The 26,197-nt window shown below is 45.9% G+C and overlaps 1 pseudogene; it reads right to left on the bottom strand.

The window, feature by feature from the left end:
• LOC123998181 lies at positions 1-26,197 on the bottom strand (annotated as a pseudogene).

Raw genomic sequence — 26,197 nt, 5'->3', positions numbered from 1 at the left:
TTATGATAAGGTTATGCTCCAAGCTTTATTTGGAGAGAGGCAGTGCTTCCAAGACAGAAATGAATAAACACACAAAAACATTGACTACATTAAAATCACTTTCAATGAACATGGAAAAAATATTGACTGTTGTTTTGTTTATGTACTTCATCACCACATAATTCTAGTTCTATGCTATCTATGTAGTTAGTGTGTCTGTTAGGCTATGTGCCACTTAGGATTGGTGGGCCTGTCTGTCAGTCAGTGGTAGTGTCCAATAGGAACAGAGTGTTTAGGGCACGTGGACTGCCCTCATGATGTTAGTGTGACCAGAACCAGGGATCCAGCCGGTCACCACGATCACCATGTCACCTGTCTTGAAGAAGCCTCTGGCCTTTCCTACACACAGTGAGGGAGGGTGTAAGGGGGAGGCAGACACAGTGAGGGAGTGTGGAAGAGGGAGGCAGACAGTGAGGGAGAGTGGAAGGGGGAGGCAGACACAGTGAGGGAGGGTGGAAGAGGGAGGCAGACACAGTGAGGGAGTGTGGAAGAGGGAGGCAGACATTGAGGGAGAGTGGAAGGGGGAGGCAGACACAGTGAGGGAGGGTGGAAGAGTGAGGCTGACAGTGAGGGAGAGTGGAAGGGGGAGGCAGACACAGTGAGGGAGGGTGGAAGAGGGAGGCAGACAGTAAGGGAGGGTGGAAGGGGGAGGCAGACAGTGAGGGAGAGTGGAAGGGGGAGGCAGACACAGTGAGGGAGGGTGGAAGAGGGAGGCAGACAGTAAGGGAGGGTGGAAGGGGAGGTAGACAGTGAGGGAGAGTGGAAGGGGGAGGCAGACACAGTGAGGGAGGGTGGAAGAGGGAGGCAGACAGTAAGGGAGGGTGGAAGGGGGAGGCAGACAGTGAGGGAGGGTGGAAGGGGGAGGCAGACACAGTGAGGGAGGGTGGAAGAGGGAGGCAGACAGTGAGGGAGGGTGGAAGAGGGAGGCAGACAGTGAGGGAGAGTGGAAGAGGGAGGCAGACATAGTGAGGGATGGTGGAAGAGGGAGGCAGACATAGTGAGGGCGGGTGGAAGGGGGAGGCAGACATAGTGAGGGAGAGTGGAAGGGGGAGGCAGACATAGTGAGGGAGAGTGGAAGAGGGAGGCAGACATAGTGAGGGAGGGTGGAAGGGGGAGGCAGACACAGTAAGGGAGGGTGGAAGGGGGAGGCAGACATAGTGAGGGAGGGTGGAAGGGGGAGGCAGACATAGTGAGGGAGAGTGGAAGAGGGAGGCAGACATAGTGAGGGAGAGTGGAAGAGGGAGGCAGACATAGTGAGGGAGGGTGGAAGGGGGAGGCAGACATAGTGAGGGAGGGTGAAAGAGGGAGGCAGACAGTAAGGGAAGGTGGAAGGGGGAGGCAGACAGTAAGGGAAGGTGGAAGAGGGAGGCAGACAGTAAGGGAAGGTGGAAGGGGGAGGCAGACATAGTGAGATAGTGAAAAGAGACGTGAATAACATCCATATGACACTAAACTTACTTTCTCTCTTTCCCACTTTCTCCCCATCTTTCCCACTCCTTTTCTCTCTCTCTCTCACACACCCACCCCTTCAACACACACAGACCTATGTTCATGCCGAAGTTGACTCTGTTGTCTACATCGTCGGCCCAGACGGGGCAGGGAGGGGGTGGAACAGCACTGGGAACACACCCCTCAGCAGCTGGGCCTGACGTGCCACCTGGAGACAGAACACACACACTGCATCAGTCCACCCAAACTAACAGCCTTTACCTTTACCCTAAAGGAGGCAGGTAACAGCCCCACTCTACAGGCTACAACCACATATCAAACAACAATCCTAAACCTAACCTTAGGGGTTGTGTCTCGTAGATTGGGCCAGTATTCTATCTCACCTGAGGACTTCTTGTTACCGCGACGATGGGACAGCGTGGGCGATACCGGGACAGAAGCTGGGCTGACCTGGGAGAGAGAGAGGGATAGAACGAGCAGAAAGGGAGAGGGTTGGAGTCAGTGAGCATGTGTGTGTTTGCATGTACAGTACGTGTGTATGTGTGTGTGTGTATAACAGCATACCTGCCAGTAGTAGTGAGTACTATGACAGCTCCAGCACAGCATTTGAAGGATGACTCTACAGCTCCTATAGCAGTGACCTCAGTAGGGTCATTGGACAGAGGGGTCAGACGACGAAGCTCCTCAAACAACTGCTGTTGGAAGATGGCTGCCTCTGCCTCCCTGCAGATCTGTAGGTGTGTGTAGTGTGGTGTGACAGAGATGAAGGGGGAATGTTTAAAGGGATAGGTCACTGCAAAATCTAAATTTGTCAGACATTTTGATTCCTTGGAAGTGTCCTACAGCCCAATTCTCCATATTTGACAGGCAGCAGGTAGCCTGGCAGTTAGAGAGTTGGGCCAGTAACCAAAAGGCTGCTAGTTTGAATACCCAAGCCGACAAAGTGAAAAATATGTTGATGTACCCTTGAGCCGGGCACTTAACCACCCTAATTTCTCCAGGGTCGCCGTTGATAATGGCTGGCCGTGACCCCACTCTCTGAGGGTGTCTCAGTGGGAGTTGGGATATATTGAAAACACATTTCCAATTTACACATCTATAATACACACTTGTACACGTGTGAAATAGGACAAATATAAGCACCCACCAAATGATTATTTAATAGAATGGACTTTCTACTCTTCACACACTGACCGAGTGCATCATGGCCACAGACTCGACAGGGAACAGTCCTTTAGCCGTCTCCCCAGAGAGCATCACACAGTCGGCTCCATCCAACACTGCATTAGCTACGTCACTGCCCTCCGCACGCGTAGGCCTGGGGTGGGATACCATGCTCTCCAACATCTACCACACACATACACACACACACCATTACCGACGTCACACAGCACACAAGGGATGTGGTTGGGCAACATGAGAGAAGACACTGGGAATAGAATGGGTAGAGTGATGGGGAGGGATGGTTATTGATATTCGTGAGACTCCACACAGAGTCTATCCATATGAGTCAATATGAAGGAGACAGAGAGAACATGAGACCGAGGAGTGTTTGTGTCCGTGTCTATGTGTGTGTGTCTGTGAGAGACAGTATCTATGTTATCATCATTATATTCTGTGTCCTGTTGCTAATATCCTATGTAACACATCCCAACTGCGTGTGTATGTTGTTTGGCGCTGCACCTCTCTTCATGCCCTGAAGTATTTATGTGTGTGTGTGTGTGTGTGTGTGTGTGTGTGTGTGTGTGTGTGTGTGTGTGTCTGCATGTGTATGTGTGCATTTTGGCCTTTTATTATTTTTTTAACTGCTATTATGCTGTCACTCTGAGTCAAGAGTGTACCATACAACACACTCAACATGGCTCCAGGAGTGTGTGAGTATGTGTGTGTGTGTGTCCTCTGACCTGTGTGGCACAGATAACAGGCTTTCCAGCGGAGTTGCAACGTCCGATCATCATCTTCTGAGCGATGAAGACTTTCTCTGCAGGGATCTCTATGCCCAGGTCGCCCCTGGCAACCATCACCCCATCACTCTCCGCCAGGATCTCCAAGAAACTGAGAGAGAGAGAGAGAGAGAGGGAGGGAGGGAGGGAGAGAGAGAGAGTCAGCTGTCAGAGTCGCTGTCAGCTGTCAGTGTGATTATAGATCTATAACATCCAGACGTGGTTATCAGTGACGTGGTTATCTATCACTTCGCTGTCAGCTGTCAGTGTGATTATAGATCTATAACATCCAGACGTGGTTATCAGTGACGTGGTTATCTATCACTTCGCTGTCAGCTGTCAGTGTGATTATAGATCTATAACATCCAGACGTGGTTATCAGTGACGTGGTTATCCATCACTTCGCTGTCAGCTGTCAGTGTGATTATAGATCTATAACATCCAGACGTGGTTATCAGTGACGTGGTTATCCATCACTTCGCTGTCAGTGGGAATGTGTCTGTTATGATAGCAGAGATACAAAATAATGTTCTATTTAATTCCGTGGTTACGATACTGCAGTGGTTTTATGTGTATTTATTAAGGATCCCCAATAGTTCCTGCCAAGGCAGCAGCTACTCTTCCTGGGGTCGAAACAAGATGAAGGCAATTACTTCACCATTTAAAATAAAACAGTACACCCTACAACGCATTATTACGCCACTACTCTACCACTACATTCACTACCTTACCAAAAGTATGTGGACACCTGCTTGACAAACATCTCATTCCAAAATCATGGCCATAACTGTCTCCACTCTTCTGGGAAGGCTTTCCACTAGATGTTGTAACATTGCTGTGGGGACTTGTTTCCATTTAGCCACAAAAGCATTAGTGAGGTCGGGCACTGATGTTGGGCAATTAGGTTTGGCTCGCAATCGGCTTTCCAATTCATCCCAAAGGTGTTCAATGGGGTTGAGGTCAGGGCTCTGTGCAGGCCAGTCAAGTTCTTCCACACCGATCTTGACAAACCATTTCCGTATGGACCTCGCTTTGTGCATGGGGGCATTGTCATTGCTGAAACAGGGAAGGGCCTTCCCCAAACTGTTGCCACAAAGTTGGAAGCACAGCATCTTCTAGAATGTCATAGTATGCTGTAGCATTACGATTTCCCTTCACTGGAACTAAGGGGCCTGAATCATGAAAAATAACCCCAGACCATTATTCCTCCTCCACCAAACTTTACAGTTGGCACTATGCATTCTGGCAAGTAGTGTTCTCCTGGCAGCCGCCAAACCCATATTCATCCGTCAGACTGACAGATAATGAAGAATGATTCATCACTCCAGAGAACGCGTTTCCACTTCTCCAGAGTCCAATGGCGGCGAGCTTAACACCACTCCAGCTGATGCTTGGCATGGCGTATGGGGATCTTAGGCTTGTGTGCTGCTGCTTTGCATCCAGAGGCAGTTTGAAACTCGGTAGTGAGTGTTGTAACTGAGGACAGATGATGTTTACGCGCTACGCACTTCAGCACTCGGTGGTCCCGTTCCGTGAGCTTGTGTGGCCTACCACTTCACAGTTAAACCGTTGTTGCTCCAAGATGCTTCCACTTCACAATAACAGCACTTACAGTTGACCGGGGCAACTCTAGTGGGGCAGAAATTTTACAAACTGCCTTATTGGAAAGGTGGTATCCTATGACGGTGCCACGTTGAAATTCACTGAGCTCTTCATTATGTCAATCCTTCTTCCAATGTTTGTCTATGGAGATTGCATGGCTTTGTGCTCAATTTTATACATCAGTCAGCAACGGGTGTGACTGAAATAGTCAAATCCACTCATTTGAAGGGGTGTCCACATACTTTTGTATATACACTACCAGTTAAAAGTTTGGACACACCTACTCATTCAAGGGTTTTACTTTATATTTACTCTTTTCTACATTGTAGAATAATAGTGAAGACATCAAAACTAAGAAATAACACATGGAATCATGTAGTAACCAAAAAGTGTAAAACAAATCAAAATAGATATTCGATTCTACAAAGTAGCCACCCTTTGCCTTGATGACAGCTTTGCACACTCTTGGCATTCTCTCAACCATCTTCAGGAGGTAGTCACCTGGAATGCATTGGGTGAGGTTGGGTGATTGTGGAGGCCAGGTCATCTGATCCAGTACTCCATCAATGTCCTTCATTGTCAAATAACCCGTACACAGCCTGGAGGTGAGTTGGGTCATTGTCCTGTTGAAAAACAAATGATTGTACCACTAAGCGTAAACCAGATGGGATGGCGTATCGCTGCAGAATGCTGTGGTAGCCATGCTGGTCAAGTGTGCCTCGAATTCTAAATAAATTACTGACAGTGTCACTAGCAAAGCACCTCCACACCATCACACTTCCTCCTCCATGCTTCACGGTGGAAACCACACCACGCAATAATATGTTCACCTACTCTGTCTCACAAAGACATGGCGGTTGGAAACAAACATTTCCACCGGTCTAATGTCCATTGCTTGTGTCTCTTGGTCCAAGCAAGTCTCTTCGTGGTGTCCTTTAGTAGTGTCCTTTAGTCCTTTTCTTTGCAGCAATTTGACCATGAATGCCTGATTTACGCAGTCTCCTCTGAACAGTTGATTTTGAGATGTGTCTATTACTTGAACTCTGTGAAGCATTTATTTGGGCTGCAATTTCTGGGGCTGGTAACGCGAATGAACTGATCCTCTGCAGCAGAGGTAACTCTGGGTCTTCCTTTCCTTTTGCAGTCCTCATGAGAGCCAGTTTCATCATAGCGCTTGATGGTTTTTACGACTGCACTTGAAGAATCTTTCAAAGTTCTTGAAATTTTCTGGATTGACTGACCTCCATGTCTTCAAGTAATGATGGACTGTTGTTTCTCTTTGCTTATTTTAGCTGTTCTTGCCTTTTACCAAATAGGGCTATCTTCTGTATACCCCCGTTCCATGTCACAACACAACTGATTGGCTCAAATGCATCAAGAAGGAAAGAAATTCCACAAGGGTACTTAAACACACCTATTAATTGAAATGCATTCCAGGTGACTACCTTCTGAAGCAGGTTGAGAGAATGCCAAGAGTGTGCAAAGCTGTCATCAAGATAAAAAATTGCTACTTTGAAGAATCTAAAATATTAAATATATTTTTATTTGTTTAACACTTCTTTGGTTATTACATGATTCCATATGTGTTATTTCATAGTTGTCACACCCTGATCTGTTTCACCTGTCTTTGTGCTTCTCTCCACCCCCCCTCCAGGTGTCGCCCATCTTCTCCATTTTCCCCAGTGTACTTATACCTGTGTTCTCCGTTTGTCTGGTGCCAGTTCGCCTTGATCATAGTTTTGATGTATTCACGATTATTCAACAATGTAGAAAATAGTAAAAATAAAGAAAAACCCTGGAATGAGTAGGTGTGTCCAAACTTTTGACTGGTACTGTATACTGTAGTGTATCTACAATACAAAATGTATAATTCCACAATAAAACAATATTACAACATTACAATGTACGTGTGTGTGTGTTAGCGTGTCTGTGCGTATGCGTTTGTGAGTGCCTGTGTGTGTGTCTCTTCACAGTCCGCGTTGTTCCATAAGGTATCTGATTCTACTGCTTGCTTGAGTTATTTGATGTGGAATAGTTCCATGTAGCCATGGCTCTATGTAGTACTATGCATTTCCCAGAGTCTTTTCTGAACTTGGGGACTGTGAAGAGACCCCTGGTGGCATGGCTTGTGGGTTATGCATGGGTGTTTGAGCTGTGTGCATGTCATTTGAACAGACAGCTCCATACATTCAACACGTCCATACCTCTCATAAAGACAAGCAGTGATGCAGTCAATGTCTCCTCTACTTTGAGCCAGGAGAGATTGACATGCATGTTAATGAAGTTAACTCTCTGTGTACATTTAAGGGCCAGCCGTGCTGCTCTGTTCTGGGCCAAGTGTAATTTGCCTATGTCCCTCTTTGTGGCACTTGGCCATACAGTATGACTGATCAGTAGTCCTGGTGCTATAAAACCAGAGCCTGTAGGACTTGTTTTGTTGATAGCGATGTCAAGGAAGCAGAGTCCTATCATGCAGCCTCAGAATATTTTTCAAATCTAAACATATAGTCCAACAGTTGTATTACAACTAAAGTTGCACAAATGACTCTAAATTAAGCATATAGTAGGATCAATTTCTTTGTTAACCGTTCAACCAGCCGCATGGGATGCCGCCCATGTTCACCTTCAGGGCACCGTGCCAGAAAGCCAGCGCAGACAGTCACCGCAGTGAGGCACCGGGGGACCGGGTCTGGCTCTCGACCCGAAACCTGCCCTTCCGGCAGGGCAGCCCCTCCGCCTGCCCTGCCGGAATTCGAGGCGTCGGGAACCTCGTGGAATGGGAGGGGTACGGTCCGGAGGAGAGATGCTGGATTCCGGTGGAGGATGTGTTGGACCCTACAATGCTAACGAAGTTCCACCGTCTCCATCCGGACCGCCCTGTACCTCACCCTCTGGGTAATCCCCGAGGCCGGTGTCGGCAAGCTGCTGGAGCCGTGCGTCAAGGGGTGGGTACTGTCACGACTTCCGCCGAAGTCGCTTTCTCTCATTGTTTGGGCGGCGTTCGGCGGTCGACGTCACCGTTTTTTTAGCCATCGCCGATCCACCTTTCATTTTTCCCTTTGTCTTGTTTTGTTTTCCTACACACCTGGTTTCAAGTCCCTCAGTATTAGACGTGTATATAACCCTCTGTTCCGCCCTTGTCTGTGTGTGGAATTGTTTGTTGTTTCGTGAATGTGAACGCTAGACTGGTTGCGCTGGGTTATGTCAAACCATATTGTGTTTAGTGTTCTTAGTGCCGTGTTTTTTGTTCACCCAAATAAAAGGCTCCTTTGTCTTCCCAACTTCTGCTCTCCTGCGTCTGACTCCCTTACAGACAGTTACACATACCTGACAATAACACACATGTTTTTACAGCAGAACATTATGATCAATAATGTTAAAAGCTGCACTGAAGACTAACAAAACAGCTCCCACAATATTTTTAGTCTCAATTTATCTCTTTAGTATCAATTTATCTTTGTCTATGTGCCGTACATGTTGAATGTCCTTACCTATAAGCATGCTGAGTCAGTTGATCATTTGTTTACTGTGAAATAGCATAGTACCTGGTCAACAACAACAATAAACATTTTTAGATCTCCTACTCTGAATACTTCCTCTATTCTAGCTGGTAGAGCATTCAACTTGGGGAGGCAGGTAACCTAGTGGTTAGAGCGTTGGACTTGTAACCAAAAGGTTGCTAGATCGAATCCCTGAGCTGACAAGGTAAAAAATATGTCATTCTGCCCCCGAACCAGGCAGTTAACCCACTAAGCCTTCATTGTAAATAAGAATTTGTTCTTAACTGACTTGCCTCGTTAAATAAAGGGGGAAAATATTTCAGGAGTACGCTTGTCTTGTCTTACTGTAGATTATAGAATCTTATTGTTAGAGAATGGTCATCCACACAAATCCCCTGTGACTGGATAAGGAATGAGTCATGTGGTACCAATGGCAACGACAGGTATTGACTGAGGTTCATGTGTAAATCTGAGACTGTAAAGCTACTCATTCAATGAAAGTTATTATATTCATGTTGTTGACTCTGTGTGTGTCTTTTCCTCTCTCTCTTCTCCTCCACACACACTCACTTATGTACTCCCTGGCGACTCTCCACCTTGCTGACCACCTTGATGCCCTTTCCGAAGGGCCCCAGGGCCCGTCGGACCTCCCTGACATCCTGGCCACAGCGGATGAAGCTGGCGAACACCATGTCCACCCCCTGGGCCACGCCGAACCTCAGGTCCCCCTCATCACGCTCACTCACAGCGGGCATGTCCACCAGGTCACACCCCGGCAGGTTGACCCCCTTACGGCTGCCCAGAACACCTCCACTCTCTACCAGTGCCTCCACCCAGTCTGGACCTGGAGAGAGGGAGAGGAAGAGAAAGGAGGGAGGTCATAAGAACAGATCATGAGATAGAAGTAGAGAATGTTTATTTGTTTATGGCTTGTCTATCTCCACGACTGTGCAGTATGATCATGTACAGTGGTTCTTCCTTTAAAAATTGCGGCATACTGCAGCACAGCTTGCAGGATGCCACATAATTCTATGGCACGTTATTTAAGTGTCAGCCATTGTTGCCAGAATGACGCAATTTACCACAATCTGCCACCATCTACCACAAACGGTCGTGACATAAACTCAAAACTATTAAAGGAAGAACCACTGCACATGTAACCAACACTCTATCTCCAGTAATGTGTTTAGATGCAGTATGTTTGTGTGCGTGTGTGTGAGAATGTGAGAATGTGTGCGTGTGTGTGAGAATGTGAGAATGTGTGTGTGTGTGTGTGAGAATGTGTGTGTGTGTGTGTGTGTGTGTGTGTGTGTGTGTGTGTGTGTGTGTGTGTGTGTGTGTGTGTGTGTGTGTGTGTGTGTGTGTGTGTGTGTGTGTGTGTGTGTGTGTGTGTGTGTGTGTGTGTGTGTGTGTGTGTGTGTGTGTGTGTTAAATGATGTGTTACCTGTCTCCAGGACTTTTAGTCCGATGAGTCCGTCGTCGATGTAGATCCTTCCTCCTTTCTCCAGGACCTGAGGCAGACTGGGGTAGTCCACCCAGATGACATTCCCATCCGTACTGTCCCTGTCCCCCTCCCCTGTCACCACACGCACACTGGCCCCGCGCTGCAGCTCCACCTCCTGCTCTGCAGTCTACACACACAGAGAAACACAGAATAACACACAAATGTTAACTTCAGTCATTTAGCAGACTCTCTTATCCAGAGCTACTTACAGTTAGTGCAGTCATCTTAAGATAGCTAGGTGAGACAACCACGCATCACAGTCATATAGTAAGTAAAGCTTTTCCTCAATAAAGTAGCTATCAGGACAGTCAGAGCTAGCAAGAAATGGCACACACACACACACACACACACACACACACACACACACACACACACACACACACACACACACACACACACACACACACACACACACACACACACACACACACACACACACACACACACACACACACACACACACACACACACACACACAAGACATTGCCTTATATTCCTCACACATAGAACACATAGAATGTAGCGGACCATAAACTAGGTTTTTATCATTTCTAAAGTATATTGAACTTGCCATTGGCAGGACTGGTGCTATAACAAACAGATCAGTGCCCAACAGAGGAGGCTGGTGGGAGGAGCTATAGGAGGACAGGCTCATTGTAATGGCTGCAACGGAATAAATGTGGTGTCCATATGTTTGATGTGTTTGATACTGTTCCATTTATTCCATTCCAGCCATTACAATGGGCCCGTCCTCCTATAGCTCCTCCCACCAACCTCCTCTGGTGCCCAAACACCTGTTATGATGCTGAGAAAGCTTCTTTCTCACTACTGTTGATACTGGTGCACAATCTGTGTCTGTGTCCAGGATAGAACACCCCCACAACAACCAGCATGGTCAGTCAACACGGGTCATACTCTCCTGGTCTGTTGACCCTCACCCTAAACTGGACTACTGACCAGTCGGGATGTAGGGAATGTAAGCCCATTGGATAGAATGTTAAGTAGTGATGAAATGCTGGCTTACCCCTCGAACCAGGCCTGTGCGTATTTCAGGGCCTTTGGTATCCAAGGCGATGGCTACCGGCCTGTAATATAAAGGGTCAGTGGTTATGGTCTCGACCGCCTCCCGGATGTTCTTGATGGTCTCACCATGGTACTGAAGGAAGGAAACAGAGAGAGAGAGAGAGAGAGACAGAGAGGGAGAGAGAGAGAGAGACAGAGAGAGAGAGACAGAGAGAGAGAGACAGAGAGAGAGAGACAGAGAGAGACAGAGAGAGAGACAGAGAGAGAGACAGAGAGAGAGACAGAGAGAGAGAGAGAGAATCGCTGTTACTAAACTGATATGATTGATAGTTGTGTCAGATCAGTGATTACTTGCGAGACAGGTTATGACAGAGACAAACAAACCTCATGAGAGCCATGAGAGAAGTTGAGTCGAGCGATGTTCATTCCTGCCTTCACCATCTCCTGCAGTTTGGCGATGGAGCGAGACGCAGGCCCTGAGAGAGAGAGAGAACAAGAGACAGAGACCATGGGTTGTCCAGCAGTTTATTGGTCAATCAATCCACTTTGATACATCATAAATAGTGCAGTCAGTGGGATGCCAATCACCAATACCCAGCCTGCCAGCCAACACCACACCAACCTAGATCTACTGAGCTCCTACCCCTAGCCCATACAGTTCTACCCTAGGTCAACTCTGCGTGGCCATAGTGAAAGAATTAGAAGGCCTACCTATACTGTCCCCACATTAAGCAGGCACTCTAATCCAGACAGACATGAGTGCATTGATTCTCATACTTTCTTTGTTCATGTTCCCCGTGGGAATCTAAACCACAACCCTGGTCAGCCTACACAAGCTACACAAAACAAAAGGTTATTTAATTCACTGATGGTGCAGATGTGGTTATTTAACTCACTGATGGTGCAGATGTGGTTATTTAACTCACTGATGGTGCAGATGTGGTTATGTAACTCACTGATGGTGCAGATGTGGTTATTTAACTCACCGATGGTGCAGATGTGGTTATTTAACTCACTGATGGTGCAGATGTAGTTATTTAACTCACTGATGGTGCAGATGTGGTTATGTAACTCACCAATGATGTAGCTGATTGGTTATTTAACTCACTGATGGTGCAGATGTGGTTATTTAACTCACTGATGGTGCAGATGTGGTTATTTAACTCACCGATGGTGCAGATGTGGTTATGTAACTCACCAATGATGTAGCTGATTGGTTATTTAACTCACTGATGGTGCAGATGTGGTTATTTAACTCACTGATGGTGCAGATGTGGTTATTTAACTCACTGATGGTGCAGGTGTGGTTATTTAACTCACTGATGGTGCAGGTGTGGTTATTTAACTCACTGATGGTGCAGGTGTGGTTATTTAACTCACTGATGGTGCAGGTGTGGTTATTTAACTCACTGATGGTGCAGATGTGGTTATTTAACTCACTGATGGTGCAGATGTGGTTATTTAACTCACTGATGGTGCAGGTGTGGTTATTTAACTCACTGATGGTGCAGGTGTGGTTATTTAACTCACTGATGGTGCAGATGTGGTTATTTAACTCACTGATGGTGCAGATGTGGTTATTTAACTCACTGATGGTGCAGATGTGGTTATTTAACTCACTGATGGTGCAGATGTGGTTATGTAACTCACTGATGGTGCAGATGTGGTTATTTAACTCACTGATGGTGCAGATGTGGTTATTTAACTCACTGATGGTGCAGATGTGGTTATGTAACTCACTGATGGTGCAGGTGTGGTTATTTAACTCACTGATGGTGCAGGTGTGGTTATTTAACTCACTGATGGTGCAGATGTGGTTATTTAACTCACTGATGGTGCAGATGTGGTTATTTAACTCACTGATGGTGCAGATGTGGTTATTTAACTCACTGATGGTGCAGATGTGGTTATGTAACTCACTGATGGTGCAGATGTGGTTATGTAACTCACTGATGGTGCAGATGTGGTTATTTAACTCACCGATGGTGCAGATGTGGTTATTTAACTCACCGATGGTGCAGATGTGGTTATGTAACTCACCGATGGTGCAGATGTGGTTATGTAACTCACCGATGGTGCAGATGTGGTTATGTAACTCACCGATGGTGCAGATGTGGTTATTTAACTCACAGATGGTGCAGATGTAGTTATTTAACTCACTGATGGTGCAGATGTAGTTATTTAACTCACTGATGGTGCAGATGTGGTTATGTAACTCACCAATGATGTAGCTGATTGGTTATTTAACTCACTGATGGTGCAGATGTGGTTATTTAACTCACTGATGGTGCAGATGTGGTTATTTAACTCACCGATGGTGCAGATGTGGTTATGTAACTCACCAATGATGTAGCTGATTGGTTATTTAACTCACTGATGGTGCAGATGTGGTTATTTAACTCACTGATGGTGCAGATGTAGTTATTTAACTCACTGATGGTGCAGATGTGGTTATTTAACTCACTGATGGTGCAGATGTGGTTATTTAACTCACTGATGGTGCAGATGTGGTTATTTAACTCACTGATGGTGCAGATGTGGTTATTTAACTTACTGATGGTGCAGATGTGGTTATTTAACTCACTGATGGTGCAGATGTGGTTATTTAACTCACCAATGATGTAGCTGATTGGTTATTTAACTCACTGATGGTGCAGGTGTGGTTATTTAACTCACTGATGGTGCAGATGTGGTTATTTAACTCACCAATGATGTAGCTGATTGGATATTTAACTCACTGATGGTGCAGATGTGGATATTTAACTTACTGATGGTGCAGATGTGGTTATTTAACTCACCAATGATGCAGATGTGGTTATTTAACTCACTGATGGTGCAGATGTGGTTATTTAACTCACCAATGATGTAGCTGATTGGTTATTTAACTCACTGATGGTGCAGGTGTGGTTATTTAACTCACTGATGGTGCAGATGTGGTTATTTAACTCACCAATGATGTAGCTGATTGGATATTTAACTCACTGATGGTGCAGATGTGGTTATTTAACTCACTGATGGTGTAGCTGATAGGCTATCTAACTCACCAATTATAATTATGCAGCTGATCGGTTATTTAACTCACTGATGGTGCAGATGTGGTTATTTAACTCACTGATGGTGCAGATGTAGTTATTTAACTCACTGATGGTGCAGATGTGGTTATTTAACTCACTGATGGTGCAGATGTGGTTATTTAACTCACTGATGGTGCAGATGTGGTTATTTAACTCACTGATGGTGCAGATGTGGTTATTTAACTTACTGATGGTGCAGATGTGGTTATTTAACTCACTGATGGTGCAGGTGTGGTTATTTAACTCACTGATGGTGCAGATGTGGTTATTTAACTCACCAATGATGTAGCTGATTGGATATTTAACTCACTGATGGTGCAGATGTGGATATTTAACTTACTGATGGTGCAGATGTGGTTATTTAACTCACCAATGATGCAGATGTGGTTATTTAACTCACTGATGGTGCAGATGTGGTTATTTAACTCACCAATGATGTAGCTGATTGGTTATTTAACTCACTGATGGTGCAGGTGTGGTTATTTAACTCACTGATGGTGCAGATGTGGTTATTTAACTCACCAATGATGTAGCTGATTGGATATTTAACTCACTGATGGTGCAGATGTGGTTATTTAACTCACTGATGGTGTAGCTGATTGGCTATCTAACTCACCAATTATAATTATGCAGCTGATCGGTTATTTAACTCACTGATGGTGCAGATGTGGTTATTTAACTCACTGATGGTGCAGATGTAGTTATTTAACTCACTGATGGTGCAGATGTGGTTATTTAACTCACTGATGGTGCAGATGTGGTTATTTAACTCACTGATGGTGCAGATGTAGTTATTTAACTCACTGATGGTGCAGATGTGGTTATTTAACTCACTGAGGGTGCAGACGTGGTTATTTAAAGATCATCAAGGACAACAACCACCCGAGCCACTGCCTGTTCACCCCGCTATCATCCAGAAGGCGAGGTCAGTATAAGTGCATCAAAGCTGGGACCGAGAGACTGAAAAACAGCTTCTATCTCAAGGCCATCAGACTGTTAAACAGCCAACACTAACATTGAGTGGCTGCTGCCAACACACTGACTCAACTCCAGCCACTTTAATAATGGGAATCGATGGGAAATGATGTAAAATATATCACTAGCCACTTTAAACAATGCTACCTTATATAATGTTTACATACCCTACATTATTCATCTCATATGTATACGTATATACTGTACTCTATATCATCTACTGCATCCTTATGTAATACATGTATCATTAGCCACTTTAACTATGCCACTTTGTTTACATACTCATCTAATATGTATATACTGCACTCAATACAATCTACTGTATCTTGCCTATGCCGCTCTGTACCATCACTCATTCATATATCTTTATGTACATATTCTTTGTCCCCTTACACTTGTGTGTATAAGGTAGTAGTTTTGGAATTGTTAGCTAGATTACTTGTTGGTTATTACTGCATTGTCGGAACTAGAAGCACAAGCATTTCGCTACACTCGCACTAACATCTGCTAACCATGCGTATGTGACAAATACAATTTGATTTGATTTGATAGTGCAGCTGATAGGTTATTTAACTTACTGATGGTGCAGATGTGGTTATCTAACTCACCAATTATGGAGCTGATTGGTTATTTAACTCACTGATGGTGCAGATATGGATATTTAACTCACTGATGGTGCAGATGTGGTTATTTAACTCACTGATGGTGCAGATGTGGTTATGTAACTCACTGATGGTGCAGATGTGGTTATGTAACTCGCTGATGGTGCATATGTGGTTATTTAACTCACTGATGGTGCAGATGTGGTTATTTAACTCACTGATGGTGCAGATGTGGTTATTTAACTCACTGATGGTGCAGCTGTGGTTATTTAACTCACTGATGGTGCAGATGTGGTTATTTAACTCACTGATGGTGCAGATGTGGTTATTTAACTCACTGATGGTGCAGATGTGGTTATTTAACTCACTGATGGTGCAGATGTGGTTATTTAACTCACTGATGGTGCAGCTGTGGTTATTTAACTCACTGATGGTGCAGATGTGGTTATTTAACTCACTGATGGTGCAGATGTGGTTATTTAACTCACTGATGGTGCAGATGTGGTTATTTAACTTACTGATGGTGCAGATGTGGTTATTTAACTTACCGATGGTGCAGATGTGGTTATTTAACTCACCGATGGTGCAGCTGATTGGTTATTTAACTCAGCGATGGTGCAGCTGATTGGTTATTTAACTTACCGATGGTGCAGCTGATTGGTTATTTAACTTACCGATGGTGCAGCTGATTGGTTATTTAACTTACCAATGGTGCAGCTGATTGGTTATTTAACTTACCAATGGTGCAGCTGATTGGTTATTTAACTTACCAATGGTGCAGCTGATTGGTTATTTAAGTTACCAATGGTGCAGCTGATTGGTTATTTAACTTACCAATGGTGCAGCTGATTGGTTATTTAACTTACCAATGGTGCAGCTGATTGGTTATTTAACTTACCGATGGTGTAGCTGATTGGTTATTTAACTTACCAATGGTGCAGCTGATTGGCTATTTAACTCACCAATGGCGTAGATCAGGGGTGTCAAACTCATTCCACAGAGGGCTGAATATCTGCAGGTTTTTGTTTTTTCCTTTCACTTAAGACCTAGACATCCGGGTGAGGGGAGTTCCTTACTAATTAGTGACCTTAATTCATCCATCAAGTACAAGGGTAGAGTGAAAGCTCGCAGACACTCAGGCCTCCGTGGAATGAGTTCGGACACGTGGTGCAGATGATTCGTTATTTAACTCACCAATGGTGCAGATGATGCTCGTGTTGCGGGCTGTGATTGGCTCCTGGTCGATGTCTAGCAGACACAGGTGCTCCAGGAAGGTGTCGGCCATGCTGGCGTCCAGCTGCTGTTTCTGGATGAAGGAGTCTGGGAGGGGCATGACGTCAGAGTAACGCCTGATACGAGCTAAGAGAGAGAGAGAGAGAGAGAAATGTCTATGTTATTTTAAAACTTTTGTGAGCGTAATGTTTACGGTTAATTTCTGATGGTTTATTTCCGTTTTTGTTTGTTGTCTATTCGACTTACTTTGGTAATGTAAACCTTTTGAATTGAGAGAGAGAGAGAGAGAGAGAGAGAGAGAGAGATGGCCTCAGACTAACAGAACTAAGGTTGGAGAAGGTTAACATGCAGCACTCTGAACAGTGACATTCAAGAGAGGGTGTGTGTGTGTGTGTGTGTGTGTGTGTGTGTGGGGGGGGGGGGGGGCTAACGTCACGTGACATGCAACATACTGGCATACAGGACAGATGCTGTGACTGGCCACTACATGACATTTACAACCTGACATGGAAATCATATGCAGTGACATTCTGGAGACAAGAAGCAATCTGACAAATGGTTCTAATTTGGAGTCTGTTTTAAATGAACACACACATCAGATGCACAGTCTGTCTGGGTGCTGGTGTCTTTACAAACAAACCCTACAGTACAGTAACAGGGGTTCCATTCAATCTGTAGCACGATTTAAAGGTAAAGGTTATTTCCTATTGAGCCCATGTATACACCGTTTACTGTGAATGCAGTCTCGGCGAACGCGGAAACATTGCCTTTAAATTTCTATTTCGCTGTAGTGCAGGTCTTCAGAGCGACGGATTGAATCGAGACCCTAGTTGGTGTTGCTCTAGACTGGTGGTGGAGGCGGTGAGTTCAAGGTCAAGTGCTTTGAGACCTGGGTGAGTGCTCTTATGGGCCTATAGAAATGCAATCCATCCATTAAAAACATGTAATGAATATACAGTACCAGTCAAAGTTTGGACAACTCTACTCATTCAAGGGTTTTTCTTTATTTGTACTATTTTCTACATTGTAAAATAATAGTGGAGACATAAAAACTATGAAATAAACGGTGGGAAGGAAAAATAGAAAAAGAGGAATCTGACAAACATGCTGGTCCTGGGAGGTGGTCTGAGATAGATAGATGAGAGAGAGAGAGAGAGAGAGAGATAGATAAGAGAGAAAGAGAGAGAGAGAGAGAGATAGATAAGAGAGAAAGAGAGAGAGAGAGAGAGATAGATAAGAGAGAAAGAGAGAGAGAGAAGAGAGAGAGAGAGAGAGAGAGAAGAGAAAGAGAGAGAGAGAGAGAGAGAGAGAGAGAGAGAGAGAGAGAGAGAGAGAGAGAGAGAGAGAGAGAGAGAGAGATAAGAGAGAAAGAGAGAGAGAGAGAAGAGAGAGAGAGAGAGAGAGAAGAGAAAGAGAGAGAGAGAGATAAGAGAGAGAGAGAGAGAGAGATAAGAGAGAGAGAGAGATAAGAGAGAGAGAGAAGAGAGACTTGACTTTTGGTCTTTCTTTATTGAAACATTCTTAATTCATTTAAAACTCACCCCCCCCACTCCTAAAATAAAAAATAAAAATATATATATCCTATACTGCATACATGTACCATACTCACCTTTCCATCTACCACATGATACAAATCACCATACACAAAAACCCTCTCCTACAACCGTATATCCAAAACATCTTCCCCAGCAATACAGACAGCCCCCCAACACACCATATCTCCTCAAACATCTCCACACATTTGATTATTTTATAGAACTCAAACTCAACCCTAAGGCGCGCAGAGACCATCCCATTAAACAGTAGTAAAGGGTCTGTTATCCCCCACCTTTGACCCTGTTCCTCCTTGTTAGCCAAATAGCTAACTTTGCCTGAGCAAACAGAAAAATCAACAAAACACATTTTTCTTTCTCCTTACTCGAATACCTGTATCCCATTATAAACATCCCAACAGCAAAAACCACCCCCAACCTGTCACACAGACATTCCAACAGAGACATTAATGGCATTAACCTGGTGCACACAGAAAACACATGAATTTCAGTTTCTTTCATTTGACAGAAAGGACACCCCTGCCCAATTCCCGGATCAACCCGTGCCAACCAGCTGTTAGTGGCCATGGCTCCATGAAGAACCCTCCACTGGAGGTCCCCTGACCTCTTTGGTACTGGGGGTTTGTAGAGCGCCCTCCATCTAAAACCCACCATACTCTCCGCCCCACATACCCCCTGCCACTGATGTGCCTTCATTCCTGTTAGGCTTCTAATGCTCCTAACCTTAACGCAGAGGTTGTAGAGGGCTTTACCTCCCACCCCCTCAAACTCCCCCAGGCTCGGAGTGTTAAAATCTAACAAGTCCTCCAGACCCCCTTGCCAGTCTCCAGTCTCTGCCGTCACCTGCAGTGGCGGGAACATTGGTGGCCCCTCTCCCTTTGGCCTCTCAAACACCCCCCTTACCGGCTCAGACAGTGCCTCCTGGACCTCCTCCAGGAATCTCTCCAGCAACCTAAGATACGTTATTCCTGTTTGTTGCGCCAAGACCTCCGGGGTTTTCCACCCCTCCTCTCCCAGCCGTCTCAGGTCACCCAGCCTTTGTAAACCCCCTGCCATCAGTTGCCTCTGCAGGGTGGCCGACTGAACCGATCTCAAAGGGATGGCTGGGTTGTGGAAGATGGGCTCCTCCCACACCCACTGCCCAGGCTCCACACCCCCTTCTCGTGTGGGCCTTAGCAGCTGCCAGGCCCTCAGCACGCAGAGTAAAACTCTGAGAGACCTGCTGTACTCAGCCTCTCCAGCTTCATGAGGAACAGCTGCCGGTCCAACCCTAATCCGCCATCTCTCCTCAGCAGCGCGCATGCTGGTTCCCTCCAGCCAAGATCAGTGTGGTACAGCAGTCTCTGTACCGCCTTTAGTCGGAAAGCAGCCATCCTGCTCTCCAGTTCCACCAGGCCCTGTCCTCCTTCGTGGACGGTCATGTACAAAACTGCTGCCTTCAGCCAGTGATGTCCCGACCAAAAGAAGTCCACCAGCTTGCGTTGTAGGTCTGCAAGCAGACCGGCGGGGGGGGGGTTGAGGACAGCCAGTTTATGCCACAAGGAAGATGCCACCAGGTTGTTGATTATCAGCACCCTCCCTCTATATGACACTTGGGACAGGAGCCACCTCCACCTGGCCAGTCTTGACACCACTGCCTGTGACAGCCCCTCCCAGTTCTTGCTGACCCACCTCTCCGAGCCCAGGTACACCCCCAACACTTTAAGCCCTTCACAACCCCACTGCAAACCCCCTGGAAGCAGAGAAGGAGCCCTATCCCCCCATGCCCAACATAACAGAGCTTTGCTCTTTCCCCAGTTTACCTTAGCTGATGAAGCTCCCTCATACACCTTCAGACTGGTCTCTAGTTCCTGCATATCTTGCCCATCCCTGACCATCACAGAAACATCATCTGCATATGCTGAGACTGCTATTCCTGTCACCACATCCATGCCTGTCCAGCACACTCCCCGCAGTCTCCTGCGTAGCAGTCCTAAAAAAGGCTCAATGGCTAGTGTGTACAGCTGCCCAGATAGAGGGCATCCTTGTCTAATGCCCTGTCTCACCCAGACTGGCCTACTGAGCCCCCTTCCCACCTAAACCATACATGACGCCCCAGCATACAACAGCTTCACACAGGTCACAAAACTCTTCCCAAACCCAAACACAGACATCACATTAAACAGATACTCATGATCCACTCTATCAAAAGCCTTCTCTTGATCTAAAGAGACCAGTCCAAAGTTCACATTAGAACCTCTCGACAAGTCCAACATGTCCCTAATCAAGAACAAGTTGTCCGTGATTGAGCGTCCCGGTACACAATATGTCTGGTCCTTGTGTATTATAGAGTCCAGATGGGACTTCAGTCTGTTAGAGAGGACCTTGGCAAAATTCTTGTAGTCCGCACAGAGTAATGCCACAGGCCTCCAGTTGTTAAGTTCACACAAGTCCCCTTTTTTGGGCAGGAGAGTCAGAGCCGCCCGACGGCAGCTCATCGGCAACTCTCCTACCCCGACGCATTCTCGCAACACGCAAAAGAAATCCTGTCCAATTGTTCCCCAGAATTTTTTGTAAAATTCCACTGGAAGTCCATCGACCCCGGGTGCACGACCGGGGGACATCTGGGTTACTGCCTCTGCCAGTTCATGTGACAACAGAGGAATGTCCATTTCATCCCTCTGTGCCCGAGAGAGCTTAGGGAGTCCTGCGAACAAGACCTGAGCACAAATAGGATCACACATTTCTGCCCTATACAATTCAGTATAAAACTCCACAGTCCGCTCCCGCATCTCCCCCACCACAGAGGTCACCCGCCCATCAGACAGCCGTAGACAATGCATACCCTTGGCTTCACTGCTCTGTCTTTCCAAACCAAAGAAGGAGGAGCTGGGAGCATCCATCTCCTTGAGCATGGAGAACCTAGCTCTTACAAGTGCTCCCTTTGCTTTAACCTGGAAAAAACTGCCCAGGTCCCTACGTAATTCGGCTAAGTTAGCCTGGAGGCCTACATTGCCTTGCCCCACCATCTCTACCTCCATCTCACTAATACACCGCTCTAGTTCCCCCAATACTCTCCTAGCCTCTGAGGATGAGAGAGCTGTGTACTGTTGACAGAAAAGCCGAATTTGCACTTTCCCCACATCCCACCATTGACTCAGAGACTCATACTCCTCTCTTCGCTGCCCCCATCTTTCCCAAAAAGTCTGGAAACCTGAGCAAAAAGTGGCATCTTGTAAGAGCTTTACATTGAACTTCCAATAAGATGCCTGCCGGGGCCCTGGTGAAATAGACAGCCGAGCCATGGTTATGTGGTGATCCGAAAACCCCACTGGGAGAATGGTAGCACCCAGCAGCCTATTGCTCTGATTCCTGGACATGTAAAAACGATCAAGTCGAGCTGCACTCACCCGAGCCCCAAAAACCTTCACCCACGTATACTGTCTTGTGTTTGGATGTTTAGTTCTCCAAACATCCACTAGGTCAAACTGATTAAAGATGTTCCTTAACACTCCCACTGACACTGAATGAGGCTCTTCCCCATTTCTGTGTTTTGTAAAATCCATTGTACAGTTCCAGTCACCTCTGATCACCAGCGTCTCCTCAGGCACTACTTGTGAGAGTTCCTGTCTAAGACTCCCAAATAGAACCCCTCTTTCTCGCCCTGTGTTAGGCGCATACACATTTATAAAGACAAAACACATGTTGTTAATTTCTGCTTTAACAACAAGCAACCTACCCCTACACACCTCCTTTGAGGAGCAAATTTTTACAGCCAGACCCGGTGCAAAAAGGACTGCCACCCCTGCACTAAGATTTGTCCCATGGCTCAACACACTTGCCCCTTTCCACCAGAGCCCCCAATCAACTTCATTCACCACATCACTATGCGTCTCCTGCAGAAACAACACCTGTACTTTTTTTTGTTTTACATATTCACTCAACACACTCCTCTTTCCCGCATCTCTGGCGCCATTTATATTGAGCGAGCCTACCCGAAGAGTCTCCATAAGAAGTGGGAGAAAAGCCAGCAGAGAAATAGACTAATAGCAAAGCTCAAAAAGCCCCAGTGTCAGTAAGAAATTAAACATTTAAACAGTGTCTGAAGGTAAACCTTTACGCACTGTTGTGACCCACTTCCTCAACCTAAACCGTTTCCTGGGTGAGAGGACACCATGCCCCTCATTTCTCATAGCATGTTGTACTGATCTTACAAACTTTCTAGGATCAGGAAAAAAAGCCTCAAGATTAACTTTTTTCCCCTTAGTCTCATTCAGGAACCTTGTCAGTTCTCTCAACGTGTACTTAGACCCCTCTGGTTGACTGGCTGTCAGCTCCGGGCCAATTGAAGAGGAGTCTGAAAAAAATAACTCCTCATCCTCTTCCTCAGACTCACTTTCCTCCTCTTCTCTATCTCCCACCCTGACCACCTGCCCATTCTCTCTGGTTAGGGCCTCACCCACAGCAACAGGCAACATTTCCATGGTGCCTTTGTCCACACCCTTTTTCCTTTTCCTCTTGACACCCTCCTCCTCCCCCCTAATCTCTTACACTTCCCCACTATACTCTCCTCATCCACTAGAATAACCTGACTAGACGCAGTATCATCTGCACCACCCTCCATAGCATGACTAGGGCCAGCCTCAGCTACACCACCCTCCATAGCATGACTAGGGCCAGCCTCAGCTATACCACCCTCCATAGCATGTCTAGGCCCAGCATCATCTGCACCACCCTCCATAGCATGACTAGGGCCAGCCTCAGCTACACCACCCTCCATAGCATGACTAGGGCCAGCCTCAGCTATACCACCCTCCATAGCATGACTAGGGCCAGCCTCAGCTATACCACCCTCCATAGCATGACTAGGCCCAGCATCATCTGCACCACCCTCCATAGCATGACTAGGGCCAGCCTCAGCTACACCACCCTCCATAGCATGACTAGGGCCAGCCTCAGCTATACCACCCTCCATAGCATGACTAGGCCCAGCATCATCTGCACGACCCTCCATAGCATGACTAGGGCCAGCCTCAGCTACACCACCCTCCATAGCATGACTCGGCCCAGCATCATCTGCACCACCCTCCATAGCATGACTCGGCCCAGCATCATCTGCACCACCCTCCATAGCATGTCTAGGCCCAGCCTCAGCTACCCCACCATCTCTAGCCTGACTAGACCCAGCCTCTGCTTCTCCACCATCTCTAGCCTGACTAGACCCAGCCTCCACTACCCTACCATCTCTAGCCTGACTAGGCCCAGCCTCATCTACACCACCATCTCTAGCCTGACTAGGCCCAGCCTCTGCTGTCTGCATCTCCTTACCCCCTGCATTTTGACCTCGATTTCCCCCCCTTGTGCCATTGCGCACACTACACCTTCCAACCCCCAGGAAAGTTACTCTGTCCTCTTCCACCCCAACTTTGAAAAAAAACTTTGGATACCTCTAAAAACAAATACTGCATTAACCCTCCACCATAGAAAATAACATGTAAAGAAAATAATCAAGAAAGTTAGTTAGGATAGAGCTTTCCACACCAAACACTCAAACTCCAAAAACACCCAGCATGCACCGAGAGAGAGAGAGAGAGAGAGAGAGAGAGAGAGAGAGAGAGAGAGAGAGAGAGAGAGAGAGAGAGAGAGAGAGAGAGAGAGAGAGAGAGAGACGGGGGAGAAAGACCTCTGAGCTTGTTGAGGTCTGTGATGTGCTTGTCAGTCTGTGTGTATTTGTCCTGTGGGATGTCTAGGCACGGTGCTCTCTTTCTCCATCCCCTCTATCACACTCTCCATCTCTCTCTCCTCTATCACACTATCCATCTCTCTCTCCCTCTCCTCTATCACGCTCTCCATCTCTCTCTCCCTCTCCTCTATCACACTCTCCATCTCTCTCTCCCTCTCCCTCACACATTATTAAGTGTTCCACAGAGCTCTACCTCTGACACTATGCACACACACCTCACAAAATGATATTATCACAATACTTAGGTGCCGATATGATATGTATTGTGATTCTCACGATTCTACATGTATTGAGATTAGATACTGCAGTTTTATTGTGATTTGAGGTTCCAGACATATTGCTCACTATGTCTGCTGCAGAGGGACAAGAGAGATCATCAGAAAATGAATTTTGATCAGTCATGCTGAAAACATGTTGGCTCTCTATTTAAAAAGAAAATGGAGAACAAGCGATAGGATGAAAACCTGAGTTTTGACGCTGGTACTGTCAACTAGTGCTAGATAACGCTGCCTACAGTAGCTAAACAAATAATTGGAGTCAAATATCGATATAATATCTTCCACCACTAATATTGCGATATGTAACTGTAGCGATTTTTAGCCCCATCAATAATTCACACACACAGAAACGGACTGAAACTTGTTACTGACCAAAACAGACACCTGTTCTGGTTGACTGTAAGGCTGAGATTAGGTCCCAACACTGTGTTGCAATGTACAGATCAGTGCTTTCCATAGAGGAGAGACGGAGAGATACGGTTGGGTGTGTGGACAGGACATACTGACACTAGCTGAACGTGTTCTATGTGTGAGGAGGTGGGTGTGTGGACAGGACATACTGACACTAGCTGAAAGTGTTCTATGTGTGAGGAAGATAAGGCAATGTCCTGTGTGTGTGTGTGTGTGTGTGTGTGTGTGTGTGTGTGTGTGTGTGTGTGTGTGTGTGTGTGTGTGTGTGTGTGTGTGTGTGTGTGTGTGTGTGTGTGTGTGTGTGTGTGTGTGTGTGTGTGTGTGTGTGTGTGTGTGTGTGTGTGTGTGTGTGTGTGTGTGTGTGTGTGTGTGTGTGTGTGTGTGTGTGTGTGTGTGTGCACATGTTCCTGGACAGTCAATGAACCTTAGGTTAACCTGACCAACCACCACTGTGCTAATCTAACTGCCTAATTCTGGTACACAGCCCTCAACATTTAACCACCAACAATAACTATTATAACACAACCAAAATTCATACAATAAAATTCTTACGATATTACGCTTGATGCTTCCTGAATGATGATAAGCAGACTAGAAACATTCTGCTGAGGACTGTAGAAAACTTGCTTTGCATCAGTGACTTGAGTCATATGACCTTGGAATAAAACGTTGCTGTCTGATCTCCAAAATATCAACTTTTCAGGAAATTTAAAAAAAAAAAACATATTTTTCCCATTAACAAACATGCAATTGTAAAACTACAAAAGCTAATTTAAATAAAAATGTTCTATACATTTTCTTGGTCCTGTTATGTTAGGAGTACACTGAGGGGTGTTACCACTTTCAATACAGGTAAAACAATAACAAATCGACTAAGTTAAAGGTTTTCATCAGGCAGCGACTAAAAAGAGAATAGATGTACAACCACTGTAGAAGATTCTGTTCCACCTGATCTTGAGTCAATTAGAATGTCTGAAAGACATCAACTCCAATGTGGTCACTATAGCATCAGAAAGTGGCTAGTGTGGGTGAACCTATTTAAGCTTTCATCTTTTTGCCAGGTAACACTTCAATATTCTATTGCATTAACGGAGAAGTTAAAGGGTTAACCCCCTGTATGCTAGCAGCTCTACAGACTTACCTCCCATCTTGACCCAAAGCTTTGTCAAACTCCAACTGTACTATCCTATCACCTCTATATGTCTGTCCAGTCCTCTCTCTCTCTCTGTCTGTCTGTGTGTCTGTCTGTCTTGTCTGTCTGTCTGTCTGTCTGTCTGTGTCTTTTTCTC

The sequence above is a fragment of the Oncorhynchus gorbuscha genome, linkage group LG15, assembly GCF_021184085.1.
Source record: "Oncorhynchus gorbuscha isolate QuinsamMale2020 ecotype Even-year linkage group LG15, OgorEven_v1.0, whole genome shotgun sequence".
NCBI classification, from domain to species: Eukaryota; Metazoa; Chordata; class Actinopteri; order Salmoniformes; family Salmonidae; genus Oncorhynchus; species Oncorhynchus gorbuscha.
This window is presented reverse-complemented; position numbering and strand designations above follow the sequence as displayed.